A 13,391-nucleotide genomic window follows, 5' to 3' on the forward strand; every position below is an offset into this window, starting at 1 on the left:
TTTCTCACTGCACCATTCAGCGTCAGTGCCCTCATGAGAAACACACCCAAAGCCCAGTGTGCTGTACCCCAAAACTTGTGAAATTTCTAGAGTCTCAAAAAAGTGAATATGTTTAAGGCAGTATAATAAAAGCCAGGTGGACGACAGTTCCTAAAGTTAGGCTGGTAGTGGCGTGAACAGGGGTCTTTTGGGCCACCCTGAGACCCGCCCCACGGGGCTTCTCGCTCCACTTTCACAGAACGTACTGAATCAGGGGCCTGCATCCCCGTGCCGTGCCGAGCCGACGGAGAAATGGACTCCTCTTCTCGCTCCTGTGGAGTTTCGTCTTCTGGGTGAGTGTGGCACCGGGTCCTGGGCGGGTGATGTCTGTAGTTGGCGAGCGATCCTCAGCCAGAAAACTGGCTGCGCACACAGGCGCAGACACGCGAACATGTTCCTGCGAACGAGCTTGGGCGCATGTTTTCCTCCCTTGCTTTCTTTAATGCTCAGAGACCATAAGGGGATTTATCGAGAAGCATTCGGTGCCCATGCCCGGTTTGGAACCGCGAGCACAATATCTGGTTCCTTTGCAGTACGGTGGTTTGCTCTTGAGTTACGACCAGAAACCGGAACAGAAGGAAAGGGAGAAAGCAGGGGAGGTTCGGAGACGACGGCGCTCCGGGCAGCAAGGCAGTAGCTTCCAAAGCGTGGAGGATGGGACTGAGGAGGAGCAGAATACGGGGAAAGAGGGAAGCTGAGGAAAAATACTCACGCCAATGGGTAAAAGGGAAAAGGTGAGAAGGAATGGAGTAGGGGAGGGAACCAATGGTGGGAGAGGCGGAGGAAGAAGGGGGAGGGGTAGAAGCCAATGGGGGAGTGGAGGGGAGGGAGAAGCAGAGGGGAGGAGGGAGCGGGGACGCGAGCGAGGACGCGGCCCCGCGCGCTCGTCCCCCTCCCTCCGACTGGATCGCTCGCGCCTTCCCAGGCTCCCGGGAGACGAGGGCAGGGGCGGGGCCGTGCCGGGTGCGCGGCGCGGGAGGCGTCGCGAGGTGAGGGGGCGGGGGCGGGGGGATTGTGCGGAGGGCAGCGCGGGTGCGCGCGCGCGCGCGCGTCCCGTCCAGGCTGCGCCGCCGCTCCGCCCCCGGTCGGGTGTGTGGCTGCGCGCGCCGGGAGAGATGCTGAGGTAAAGTTCGGGAGAGAGGGAGAGAAATCCGTCAGCGCGAGGGAGCCCGAGTGGCCGCCATTACTGAGCCCGGCGCGGCGGCGGGCGCTGGGGAAGGGGGGAGGGACGGGCCGCCGCTGGTGGCGGGGAGGGAGGGAGGGTGGGTGAGCTGGCTGCGGGAGCCGTGGGGCTCAGGGTTTCGGGGCGTGTGTGTCGGGGAGGGCGGGGGGAGGTGGCTGAAGGGACGCGCCGCTCGGTGAGCGCGCCGAGGAAGAGAGGCGAGCAGAGAGTGGAGGAGGAGGCGGCGGCGGCGGGAGCGGTCCCCAGGAATGTCGCTGCCGCCGCCACCGCCGGGGCCGCTGCCGTTGAGGAGGAGACGGAGGAGACCGACGTTGTTAGGTAGGACCTTGCGGACCCCGCTCCTCCAAGCCTGCCTGCCCCCTCCCGGACGGGGACCCTCCTGCGGCTAGCTGCCCCGCTCGGTCGCCGCTGCCGGTTGTAACCAGTTGAAGGGGCTGGGGCCCCGCGGCCGCCGAGGGGAGCCTGGCGCTGCGCTCGGTTTTCGCAGGCCGGGCGGGCAGCAGCTGCAGCGTTAGGGATACGTTCGGCGTGAAGGGCAGAGAGGCCGGGGGAGGGGGTGCTTTCTCCACAGGTGACGGGGCCAGGGTCGGCGGAGGCCTGATGCTGGCCGGGGATCGCCGGCCCCGCCAGGCGTCCGCTCTCGCCCGCCGCCTCACTTGCTCGAGTCTCGGGTGGTCCGTCGAGAGGGGAGGTGGCGGTGTCCGTTGGCCGGGTTGCTGCTGTTAACGAGTTCCACCTGGAAAGGGTACACGGGGCGGGTGCAGATTCGCGGAAACACAGTCTCGGTTGCAAACTTAAACGCCGTGTAGGGGGGATCGGCCCTTTCACTTTCCCTCATCTCCTCGACTCCTCCCTGGGTTCTCTTCACCAATTTTCCATCTGCTTTGAAGCTTGGAGTAAGATATGAGAAGTTGCACTGCGCATCCAGAGCCCAGAGTCCTATGGGCTGACTGCGACTGGGTTGAGGCTTTGATACTGAGTTTTCGCTAGAATAACCTCCAGATTCTTCCTCTCTTTCCACTAAAGAAAAGTATCGGGGTGGGGGTGGGGAGCCGCGCGGGAGCGCGCGCGCACTTATCCACACAGAAATACTCACTCCCTCTCACCCTCCCTCTTCAGCGTTATTAGAAATGCAAGAGAGCTGGAGGCTCGGGGTGTAGCTGAGGTTGAAAGGTGCACGGAAGTAAGGGCAAACTGTTATTAGGCCGTTTAGTAAAATCCCGAAAAAGTTGTAGGGGAGACGCTTATACTTCTACCATGTGATAGAAATTCGGATTTGGCCATCGCTTAATAAATGGGAATTCAAATATTTTGAGATCGAGCAAGATAGGCATATAGATGGGTTTGTGCTTACGTTTTAAGTTTAAATTCTTATCGATCATTTACTTTTTCCTTTGTGATAGGTAGGAAACTGAATTTTTTTTTAAATGTTCAGGTGTAAAACAGCAAAATGCTTCGCTGTATTTACTAGTACTTGCTTATGTTGCTTTCTACAGGTGGGGGCGGGGGGCGAGTTTGTCAATTCCACTTAAATCCAGAACCAGTATTCAGTTAGAATGTTAGGTGGTGTTTATCCGCATGAAGGATCTCGTTCACTTCATGGGAGCTTGCTCTATATTTCCACTTAAAATGGTTCTCCTAACAAATATTTCATCTAGATGCAGCGATTAGACATTTGGAATAATGTTTGGTTTAAAAATACGTTAATGAAACCTTTTGCTGTCAATTCTAGTTTATTTGTACTGTAATACGATAAAACGGTATTCTTATTCAGTGTTTGTAGATAAGTATTACTAACCGTCTAGGTAACCTACTAGTTTCTTGAGTAAGATTTTGCTTTCATTTTAAATTCCTTTCTCATTTTTTGCTTTCATCTATCCTTTGTATACTAATTGACCTCCATTACCTTTATCTATAGTACAAAGAGCGGTAAGTATGTGTCACCAAAAACTTGCAAAGACACTGGAGCAATTTATGACTAAACGCACTGGAGTGAAAGGCTGCGCATACCTATGCTTGTAACTTTCAAGAAATAGCACTATTGATCTAATTGACTTAAAGCAGAATCAGACGGTACAGATGATTAAATAACTATTGATTTGGTTGTCTTGTGTAGGCTGTGTTTTTAAACCTAGATCAACATGTCTTATTTTGCCATTCTTTGTACATTAATTATTAAGAGTACTGGGGAGTGAGGTGGGTTACACTTTGATGTAAGAATTGCGGCAGAATTCTGTTATCTTTATGAGTTTTGTAGTGTCCCTCCCCATTTAAACGACCTTAGCAATTTTTAAAATGTGTTGCAAAATTATTACCTTAATTCTGTCACAAGATACTTATCCTAAATGTTTTGAAAACCGTCTCCCCTTCTTATTTGTGTTTGAAAAGCATATTAGCACAGTCATTTTTTTGGAGAGTTATTTTGACCTTGAAAGTTAAGATTATTTAAGGAATGAATATTGTATTTGCATTCCTTTTTTGGATTTGAAGTAGCGATAATAAGTTTTCTAACTCACTTTTTTTAATTGAAGAAAAAGTTAGGTCTCATAAAGACTTTACTAAACTTTTCCAACATTGGCAGGATGTAAGATGAGTGTTGGCCTTTAGTGGTCACTTCTTAAATATGAAATGGCATAATAGAGATTTTCTTGGTAGCTACAGAATAAGTTTTGTCACAACTGTAGTTTCCATAGATACTATTTTAAGAACTATTTATTTGGGTTATATGGTCCACAGTTTTTTCTTTGCATACCAAGAAGGTGTGTAGTAATATAATTGGCTGAAGAAGCATTGTACAGTGTTGTGTTAGTGATGTCTATGTTCCTAAAAGATACTTGTATTATATATTTAAAGTACACCAAGGGAATTTAATTTCTAAAAGAACTGTGAAGAAACATCAGTAGATTCATCATTCAGTAATTTGAGTAATCAGGCTCTTGTTTTAAGTGCAGGCTTTTGTCGATTATTTTATTGAAATAGGAAAAACCATATTAGAAATTAAGAAAAATGCTTCAATGCTAAGAATTTTAAGTATGAACTTTAATTGGTTTTCAAACTCTGTTCCTTGGATTCCTGTGGGTTTTTTTCCTAGATGCCTTGAGACTTCCTATGACAACCCACCCTCCCAAACCAGGACAGCTTCTATTTTCATGTATTAAATGTATTGTATTTAAATATAAGAATATTTAACTTAATTAAATATAAGAAAATATTATTTAAATATAAGAAAAATAACTAATGGGTACTAGGCTTAATACCTGGGTAACAACAAACCCCCTTGACATGAGTTTACCTTTAAAACAAACCTGCACATCTACTCCTGAACTTAAAAAAAAAAATTCCCCTTAAAAAAAAAAAAACTGATCTGCATTAATTTTTTTTAAGTCTCTGATTCGTTATTCATTAGTTCAGATTACTTTTATTTAGCACTTACTATGTGCCTAGCCCTGGAAATACCAAGATAAATTAGATATAGGTATAATAGCTCAAGCTGTATAAAGGAGTAAATAGTTAAAAGTATTAGGAGGTGCAGGAAAGAGAATGCCTGTTTTCCTCAGGACCTCTGGGAATCATTCATAGAAGAAGAAACATTTTGAGTTTTGATTGCAAGCAGGAGTTTAGATGTAAGAGAGACCAAAAAGGATAATCTTTTTTTTTTTCCCCCACTGTGTTTTGGAAGCTGTCTACAGTACTTTAGATTTGCAGGGAAATGAAACAGATTGTTGATGTTTGGTCATATCTGTGTTTTACTTCATTGAATTATTACTTGGGAAAAAGAGCATAACCTTGTAATTTCGTGGTTAAAATGACTAGTATGTTACTTGCTTAGAGTCTCAAGCTTTTCATCATGAAGAGTTAATGGTAAAAATGGATATTCATTTTTCTAGTGTTAGATTAGATTTAGCCTATTTTATTATCCCTGACCAATATTTTATTGAGCAGCTAGGCACTGAGTGATACAAAAAGTATAAAATATTGCTCCCTTAAAAGATCTTTTAACTTCTGTGGAGAGACAGCAAGCATGACACTTTAAGAATTTGAGGTATATTTAGGGAAGTACATACTGATTTAAAAGTTAGTAGAAAGGAATTTAGCTAAAGGAAGTGTTACTTGGATTACATACTGATTTAAAAGTTAGTAGAAAGTTATTTAGCTAAAAGAAGTATTACTTGGAAGTAGCATACAATTGGGATAATGAAGGGGGAAAAAGACATTTAGGGAAGTTAATGACAGTGTGGACTGAAAGCACAGGTAAGTAGAGGACAGATTAGCAGATGGGAAGAAAATATAAAAATGTGTAGTCCCAGCTACTTGGGAGGCTGAGGCAGAATGGCGTGAACCCAGGAGGCGGAGCTTGCAGTGAGCCGAGATCGCGCCACTGCACTCCAGCCTGGGCGAAAGAGCAAGACTCCTTCTCAAAAAAAAAAAAAAAAAAAAAGATGTAAGAGCATCAGTTTTGTACCTTATGAGCCAGAGTGAAAGATTTGGAGAAGGTATTAATGCAAGAGTGATAGAAGGGGTGATGTAGAAATAAACGCGTAACGTTGGCATAACTATTTGTCTAGTTACTGTATTTGGCTTGTCAAACAGCCTTGGAAAAACTCTCACCTTGGCTTCTGATATGGCATAATTTGTTCATTTTCTTTCTGTTGATCATATTCTTTTACTGATTCAAAATTGTTTCTTTTTATACTTACACCTTTTCAGAGCCAAGGTAGTATCTCTTTTGGAGAACTAGTAAAAAATTAACATTACTATAATCTAGAGCAGCGATCCTTTTTGGTACCAGGGACTGGTTTTGTAGAAGACAGTTTTTTCACGGAACTGGGGGCATGGTTTTGGGATGAAACTGTTCCCCCTCAGATCATCAGGCATTAATTAGTTAGATTCACAAAGGGAGCAAGCAACCTACAGTTCTTGCTCCTCTGAGAATCTATCGCTGCTGTGGAGGCGGAGCTGAGGTGGTAATGCCCGCTTTCCAGGCCACCCCTCACCTCCTGCTGTGCAGCCCAGTTCCTAATAAGCCACAGATGGTTACCAGACCAGGGTTGGGGACCCCTGATGTAGAGAATTTAAGATCTAGATTTCTACTCTTCTGTATTAACCAAGTATCTAATTCTTCATATGTTTTCTTTAGAAAATAAGAGTATTACACCAAATGGTCTCATAGGTAATTTTCTGAAGTTTATGATGCTGAAATTTATGTTAATAATCCTGAACTTGCCTTGTTTCATTACCGAAGTTTCATTTGTCTTTCGAAATAACACCTGAAAGTGAAATGAACCACCATCTATTGCTGAAACTGATTAGTTTTTCATTAAGAAACACTGGCTTAATGTGTTGCCTTGTATTTCTTATGTCTAGTAGCCAGTTACCAAGCTTTCTTTGTCTTGCATTGCTCTTTTATTGATTAATTAATTAATTTTTTTTTGAGATGGGGTCTTGCTCTGTCACCCAGGCTGGAGTGCAGTGGCGCTCAGCTCACTGCAGTCCGCCTCCTGGGTTCAAGCTATTCTCCTGCCTCATCCTCCTGAGTAGCTGGGATTACAGGCACACGCCATCACGCCTGGCTAATTTTTGTATTTTTAGTAGAGATGGGGTTTCACCATGTTGGTCGGGCTGGTCTCGACCTCCTGACCTCAAGTGATCTGCTGGCCTCGGCCTCCCAAAGTGTTGAGATTACACGCATGAGCCACCGCACCTGGCTGGATTGCTCTTTTAAATTCTATGATAGTTCACGTGCATTTAGCCTGTAGTATTTGTGTATCTCTTGGGCTCTGTGCCCAGTCTTGTATTCCTCCTCTAGACTAATCTGTAGTGGCTTCTCTATTGCTTATGACAAAGTCTAACTCTTGTTTTCCCTTGAGACCTAGGGTCATAACTTATATGTTCAAAACAGTATTTCTTTCCAACATGGGTACTGTGCTCAGCCATTCTACCCTAATTGTACACCTGGAGAGACGACTTTACAATCCAAATCTCGTCTATTTTTTAAGGTTCACTCAAATCCTTCCTCTTCATTGAAACCATTCATCTGTTTCAGGGGTCTGCAATCTATGGCCTCTGGGCCAAATCTTGCCTACTCTCTATTTTTGTAAAATGGCTTTCTACATTTTGAAATGGTTGGGGGGCAAATTAAAAGAATATTTTGTGATATGTGAAAATTACATGAAATTCAAATTTTCCTAAGTAAAGTTTACTGTAACATAACCATGATCATTCATTTAAGTACAGTCTATGACTGCTTTTGCAGTATGACAGCAGAGTTGAGTAGTGTGACAGACACTGTGCAGCATGCAAAGCCTAAAATATTTACTGCCTGGCCCTTTACAGAAAAAGTTTTCCAAACCCTGAGTTATTTCAACTTGCACTTTCATTTCTTTGAATTCCTGTTGCATTTATTAGTACCATGGTATAGCACATTGCCTTTATCTCCTTGGCTATGGTACTGTTTATTATTATGCTTTTTAATGTAGTGTGGAAAGTGCTTTTCAGTCTTTTTTTCCCTTAATCCATACTTCCTTTAAAGCTTACACCTCTTGTTGATATTCTTATTCAATCAGGTGCTCTCATTTTAAAAATTGTTAAGCCTTATCTAAAGTTGTTTGTATGATGAAAATGACGGTTCCTCTACTATATGGCATTGTAATATTGCATATCAAATTATGCCCTTCTCCCCACTTCTTGGTTCTCCAAGGTGGAGAGAAAAGGACTCAGACACTGGAAGGAAGGTGAGCTACCAAGCCATAGTTACTGGCTTGGTAGACTTTCCTGTATGTACCTTTATACATTCAAAATCTCTGACAAAGTTAAACTGATAGTAGCTAAGCACAGTAAATAAATACTTATAGTTGTTTACCTAGGTTGATGAACATGGGATGACCTTTGATCCTTCTGTTTCCCATACAGAAATGAAAGAATTTAGAATGACTTGCACACCAAGGCCTCAGGGAAATAACATGTTATCAGAGTAGGGTGTACATTAAATAATAGGGTAGAAGTTAATGTGTTTGGGAATAGTTTTGGTCATTGGTTTTTCACATATTTTCAGCAGTGAAGTTTTTTTCAAACAAATTGAAATATCAGAAGATAAAAATGGTTAAAAGCAGAATTACCTTTGCTGCGTGGGTTTGCGGAGCTCCCAGAGTACTGCCTACTTGGACCCTCCTTGAAGTACTACACACCTTTAGACTTACTGTTTATATACTCCTATTGTGTGTTAATGATCACATTATAGTCCTGGGGAAAAAAACTGGACTTTTTATGTTAGTATATTTTGCTGTACTAGATGTAATGGGCCCAAAGCAGTACATAATTTTTGTTAATTGTGTTTACAAGTGTGACTTCAGGATTACCCAGCGGTTTGGAAGCTGATTATTCTTAGTCTGGAGATTGAGTCATTTATTCATGAAATATTTACTGAGCCCTCACTGTGTATCAGGCACTGTTGCTGGAGATATGATTCCAAAACAAAATCCCAATGCTTCTACGTTATTTAGTCACCACGTAAATTGTTCAAATTTTTAATAGGTTGGTTCTCTCTTCATTTGCCTGATTATATTCTTGTTTCAAGACTAATTCATAGGAATAATGACTTTTTAGGGCTCATTTCAGCATACAAATTGTGTGCTTTCTGGTATAAACTGTGGTTCAAAGATGAAGTATTATTTCGAGTCCAGGACTTTGAGACCACAACATAGTGAGACTCTCTACAAAAAAAATTTAAAAATCACCTATGTGTGGTGGTGCACATCTGTAGTCACAGCTGCTTAGAAGGCTGAGGAAGGAGGATCATTTGAGCCCAGGTGTTTGAGGCTGCAGTAAGCTATGATCCTGCCACTGTACTCTAGAATGGGTGACAGTGACACCCTATTTAAAAAAAAAGAGAGATTATGGGATATGAGTTCACTCTCCTACAGGTATTACATTGTTGAATTACTTAGCTATTTTATGTGTGTTAGAATGACTTTTTGATTTCTTCTCACTTTTCACAGCATTGATAAATTTACCAGAAATAGCAACATTAAGAAAAGGCAGGCTGGGAGGTGGCTCACGTCTGTAATACCCATACCTTGGGAGGCTGATGGAAGAGGATTGCTTGAGCCCAGGAGTTTGAGACCAGCCTGGGGAACATAAGGAGAACCCCTCTCTACAAAAATAATTTTTAAATATTAGCTGGGTGTGGTGGTGCATGCCTAGAGTCCCAACTAGACAGGAGGCTGAGATGAGAGGATCACCTGAGCGCAGGAGTTCGAGGCTGCAGTGAGCTATGATCATGCCACTGCATTCCAGCCTAGATGACAGATTAGGAGACCTATCTCAAAAACAAACAAAAAACAGTAAAGTAATGCATCAGTACTACACTCTGTTCATCTTTTTGTTGTTGTTTTCTATTGCTGCTGAACAAATTATTCATCTTTTAGTGTGCAGTTGTTGTTTTATTCTTCAGCTGCTTGCGAAAAGTTTGCCTAAGATTGTAGAATATATGATAATCTTTGGGCTTTGTTCTTGTTTCTTTTGAATATTTGTCTACATAAGGGATAGTTATTTGATTTAAAGAAGATAGAGCATGTAATTACAAAGTTCCCTCTGTGTAATTAGGTCTTGGAAATATAATTTCTTATCATAAATTTTGTGATTTTACTAAAGTCTTTAAACGGCCAAAAATTTTGAATTAACTATATTTGGGGTTGTACTCCACTTTTGAAAAAAAATTTTTTTAAGATGTCATAAAATTAGATTGTTATGCTGGCTAAGTACATTATTATAGATTATAGTTAGCTTTCATTCTCATGGTTTCATTTTTGACTAAATATTTGAGTTTAAATTAGGATTTATGCATTTAATTAGTAGCTGTTATGTGGGAGGCACTGTTGTAGGCTTTTGATATACTGGTGAAGTAAAGATTTGTGCCTTGTGACTCTTTTATTAAGAGTGGGATGCGGAGAGGGATAGAGTTAATGACATAAATAAGGTGTATAGTAAGTTAGGAAGGTAAAGAGTTAGCAGTGGGGATCTTTGGGGATATTGTGAAAAGTTAAGTGCAAAGAACATGCCTTAGCATGTTGTCTTCCTCCAGTGTGATTGAAGCAGAATGAGAAAGGTAGAATAGTATTAGGGGAGGCCAGAGAGGTGAGAGAGGGTTGGAGAAGATCTTGTAAGCCATTGAAAGGACTTGCTTTTTATTTTTAGCAGTACTCGAGAGTTTTAAACAAAAGAATGGGAAGCTCTGATTTATGTTTTAAAAGGAGCACTCTGGCTGCTCTGATATGAATAGACTGGGAAAAGGGAGCAGAAGTGAAGCAGAGGAGTTAGTTTAGAAGACTTTGGAGTAATCTTGGGCCAGAGATATTGATGGGTGAGAGCAGTAAAAGTAGAAAAAACTGAAAAGTTAAGGATATATTTTAAAGATAGGACCATTAGGAATTTCCTGACATGGTATAATAATTTAAAAGCATAAAATATTTTTAAATATATACCTTTTATTAATAAATGCATCAATTTTGTGAAAAGGTACATGTTTTAGTTCTGATTTATTGAGATTTTATTTTTTTAGATTCCTTGTAGAACTTTTTTTTTCTTGATTTGCAAAGGAGGATGCAGTGTTTGAATGGTCTAGTAAAATACCTTAGAAAACTTAGTTGTGAACATAGTTTCGTTTTGACACAATTTTAATTTCTATAAGGATATAGATAATTTCTATAAGATTATCCTAAAGACAATCTTAAAGGCGGAATGAGAGACTGCATTGCAAGCTATTAAAAGCAGCACTATTGCTTAAAAAAGTAAAAGATTGGGAATGAAGAGATTTTCCTTCTAACCTTATAATTTCTAGTAGGTTATTGCTACTTTTGTCTTGGTTTCTTCATCAGTAAAAATAAACATGGTGCTAGATATCATAAGAACAAGTTGCATGAAAGTAAGCCTACATCAAAAATAGATGTGCATGATTGACATAGATATTAAGACTGAAAGGAATTTTTAAGTTAACTCAAACAGCCTTCATATCATTGAAGACACTGGGCATTAGTTTATTAGTGGGAGCATGAAAAAAAACAATAATTTTTTTTTGTTCTTAGCACTGAAAAAAAAATTGCTTGGCTAATAGAGGACAGTTTTGATCTGGTTGTAAGGGGCCAATGGATAATTTGTATATATATATGAACTATCTCAGTGTTTGAAATGAAGTTCCCTTAAAACCTGTTACAGCCAACTTCATGAGATCTTTTGTCCATTGAGGTGGTAATACCATACTCATCCAAACAAATAGCCAAACCCTTTTGAGGGCAAGGTGACAACAGTTTTTTTTTTTTTTCTATTTTGGGGTTTCTCAAACTATTCCCCCGCCCGCCCTCCCCCGCTTTTTTTTTTCAAACCAAAGCCTCTTGAATTAAGTAAACCTATAAATCAGATAAGGAAGGCACTCCTCTGGTGAGAGTTGGAAGGATTCTTCCAACACCCTTCCCACATCTAGGTGGAAGAATTTTTCTGTCACAGTTTGAAAATCACTATATGGTGACTCATGACATAAGCTCTGGAGTTGATTTCAAAATACCAGCAGGTGGTCTGCCTAACAGCCTTGTTAGAAGAATAAGGATGTTCCTCCCTGTATCTAATGGGCATTTTACTGTGAATTGTTGTGGAAACCATAGAAGTCATGTGAAATTACCTTATTTTTAATTTAAACTTGAACATTTAAGATTCATATTGCCACTGTCAAATTAATTAGGATGTGTTGAAGCCTTAGTATTAAATTTTAGCCTCATTATAGTTTTATTTCTGTCAAAAAGCTTTCCAGTTTTCAGTGACCAGTGAAAGGGTCATGACTTAATGCCTCCACTCTTCATTTAAGACCCTTTTGTTTCTGAAACCTTAAAAATACTTTTTATGATAGAGTGTTTTCATTTCTACTTTACCTTTCTATCTTAACATATAGAGTATATCTCAGTATTTTGGGGTTTATGCTATTGGAGAGCAGAAGTGAGTCTTAATGAGTAATAGTATTCAGAATTATATTATTTGGGTAAGCATATATGACTGGAAGACAAGGGACGGTTTTACTTTTATACGTCTTTGAATTACTCTTGGTTTTCAGAATAGATGTTTGTTTAATAAAGAGTTATATTTCATTATGTAACTGTAGTGTTTTTACTGTACTGTAAAAATTCCCCGAAGTAATCACCAGATAAGTCTTCTTTTGATGTACATTTTAAAGTATGTCATCTGCAGGTTTTGCTTTTCTAATAAAAAAAAAGAATAGATCTTGTATTCTCTTGTGTTTTCAATATTTTCCTTAATTGTTAGATATGGAATCATTGTGCTGTTTTCCATACTAAGTTCCATTTCTATCACTGTGTATATAACTTTGTTGTCCAGAATATACTATGTTTTCTTCTCTGTAAATATCCATAAATAAAGTGTTCACTTGTTCTTTTACACAGTTCAGGTAAAGAACGTTAAAGCTGATGCTAGGTACAAATTTTCAATTTGGCCAGATTAAGATTTGTAAACATTTTACTTAATAAAAAAAGTTTATAGGATTGAATGGGACTGCCCTAGTTTCCTTTATTACATGTATACACTGCTGCCACATAAATATTTGTAAGTCACAAGCCTCATCACATTATTTTTCATAAATCTTAAGCAGCTTCCCATGGTTCCAAGAATCAAATAAAGAACTGGAACTAATATTTATTAAGCCCCTTCGCTAGGCACTTCACATTTTAAAAAATGATTTATAGATATAGCCCTGTTTTATAGATGAAGGAACTATGTCTTAAGAGGTGTAGGGCTTTACTGTTGTCATCAACTGGTAAATGATAGGAGTCGGATTTTGAAATTAGTTGTATTTACACGTGGTTTCTACTTCCTTGTATTGCCACTTCAATATAGTAATATTTATTACAAAAGTGAACCTAATATATATTTTGTTTGACTGTCAGATGGCTGACTATTAAAGTTAATATTTAGTTGAGGTTGATGGAATAAACTTCTAAAATATGAGAATAAATCTGAAATTTTATTTTTAAAAATTATTTTATCAGAAATATTAGTCAAGATTTTAAATTATGAGCACAGTTTATCTTCACCATTAGTTAGTGTAACATATGTTCGGTGTAATTGAAATAGATGTTTACTTGCAACAGAGGTCAGTGAACAAGCAGGTGTT

At 40.1% G+C, this 13,391-nt stretch overlaps 1 protein-coding gene across 7 annotated transcripts in view; it reads left to right on the forward strand.

The window, feature by feature from the left end:
* Window positions 1–438: 438 nt before the first annotated feature.
* Window positions 439–13,391, forward strand: part of ARHGAP5 (Rho GTPase activating protein 5) — an 86,891-nt gene continuing 73,938 nt past the window's right edge. For 3 of the 7 annotated variants that reach the window (XR_010150901.1, XM_003954432.6, XM_016925973.4), the window contains exon 1: window positions 1,417–1,540. The gene's annotated coding sequence lies outside the window, so the exon portion shown is untranslated. Of the gene's footprint in view, window positions 774–897; window positions 1,163–1,416; window positions 1,541–13,391 lie in introns of those variants that run through there. The other 4 variants (XM_016925971.4, XM_054666456.2, XM_016925972.4 and 1 more) reach the window with 3 other exon arrangements.

The sequence above is a fragment of the Pan troglodytes genome, chromosome 15, assembly GCF_028858775.2.
Source record: "Pan troglodytes isolate AG18354 chromosome 15, NHGRI_mPanTro3-v2.0_pri, whole genome shotgun sequence".
Lineage (NCBI taxonomy): Eukaryota > Metazoa > Chordata > Mammalia > Primates > Hominidae > Pan > Pan troglodytes.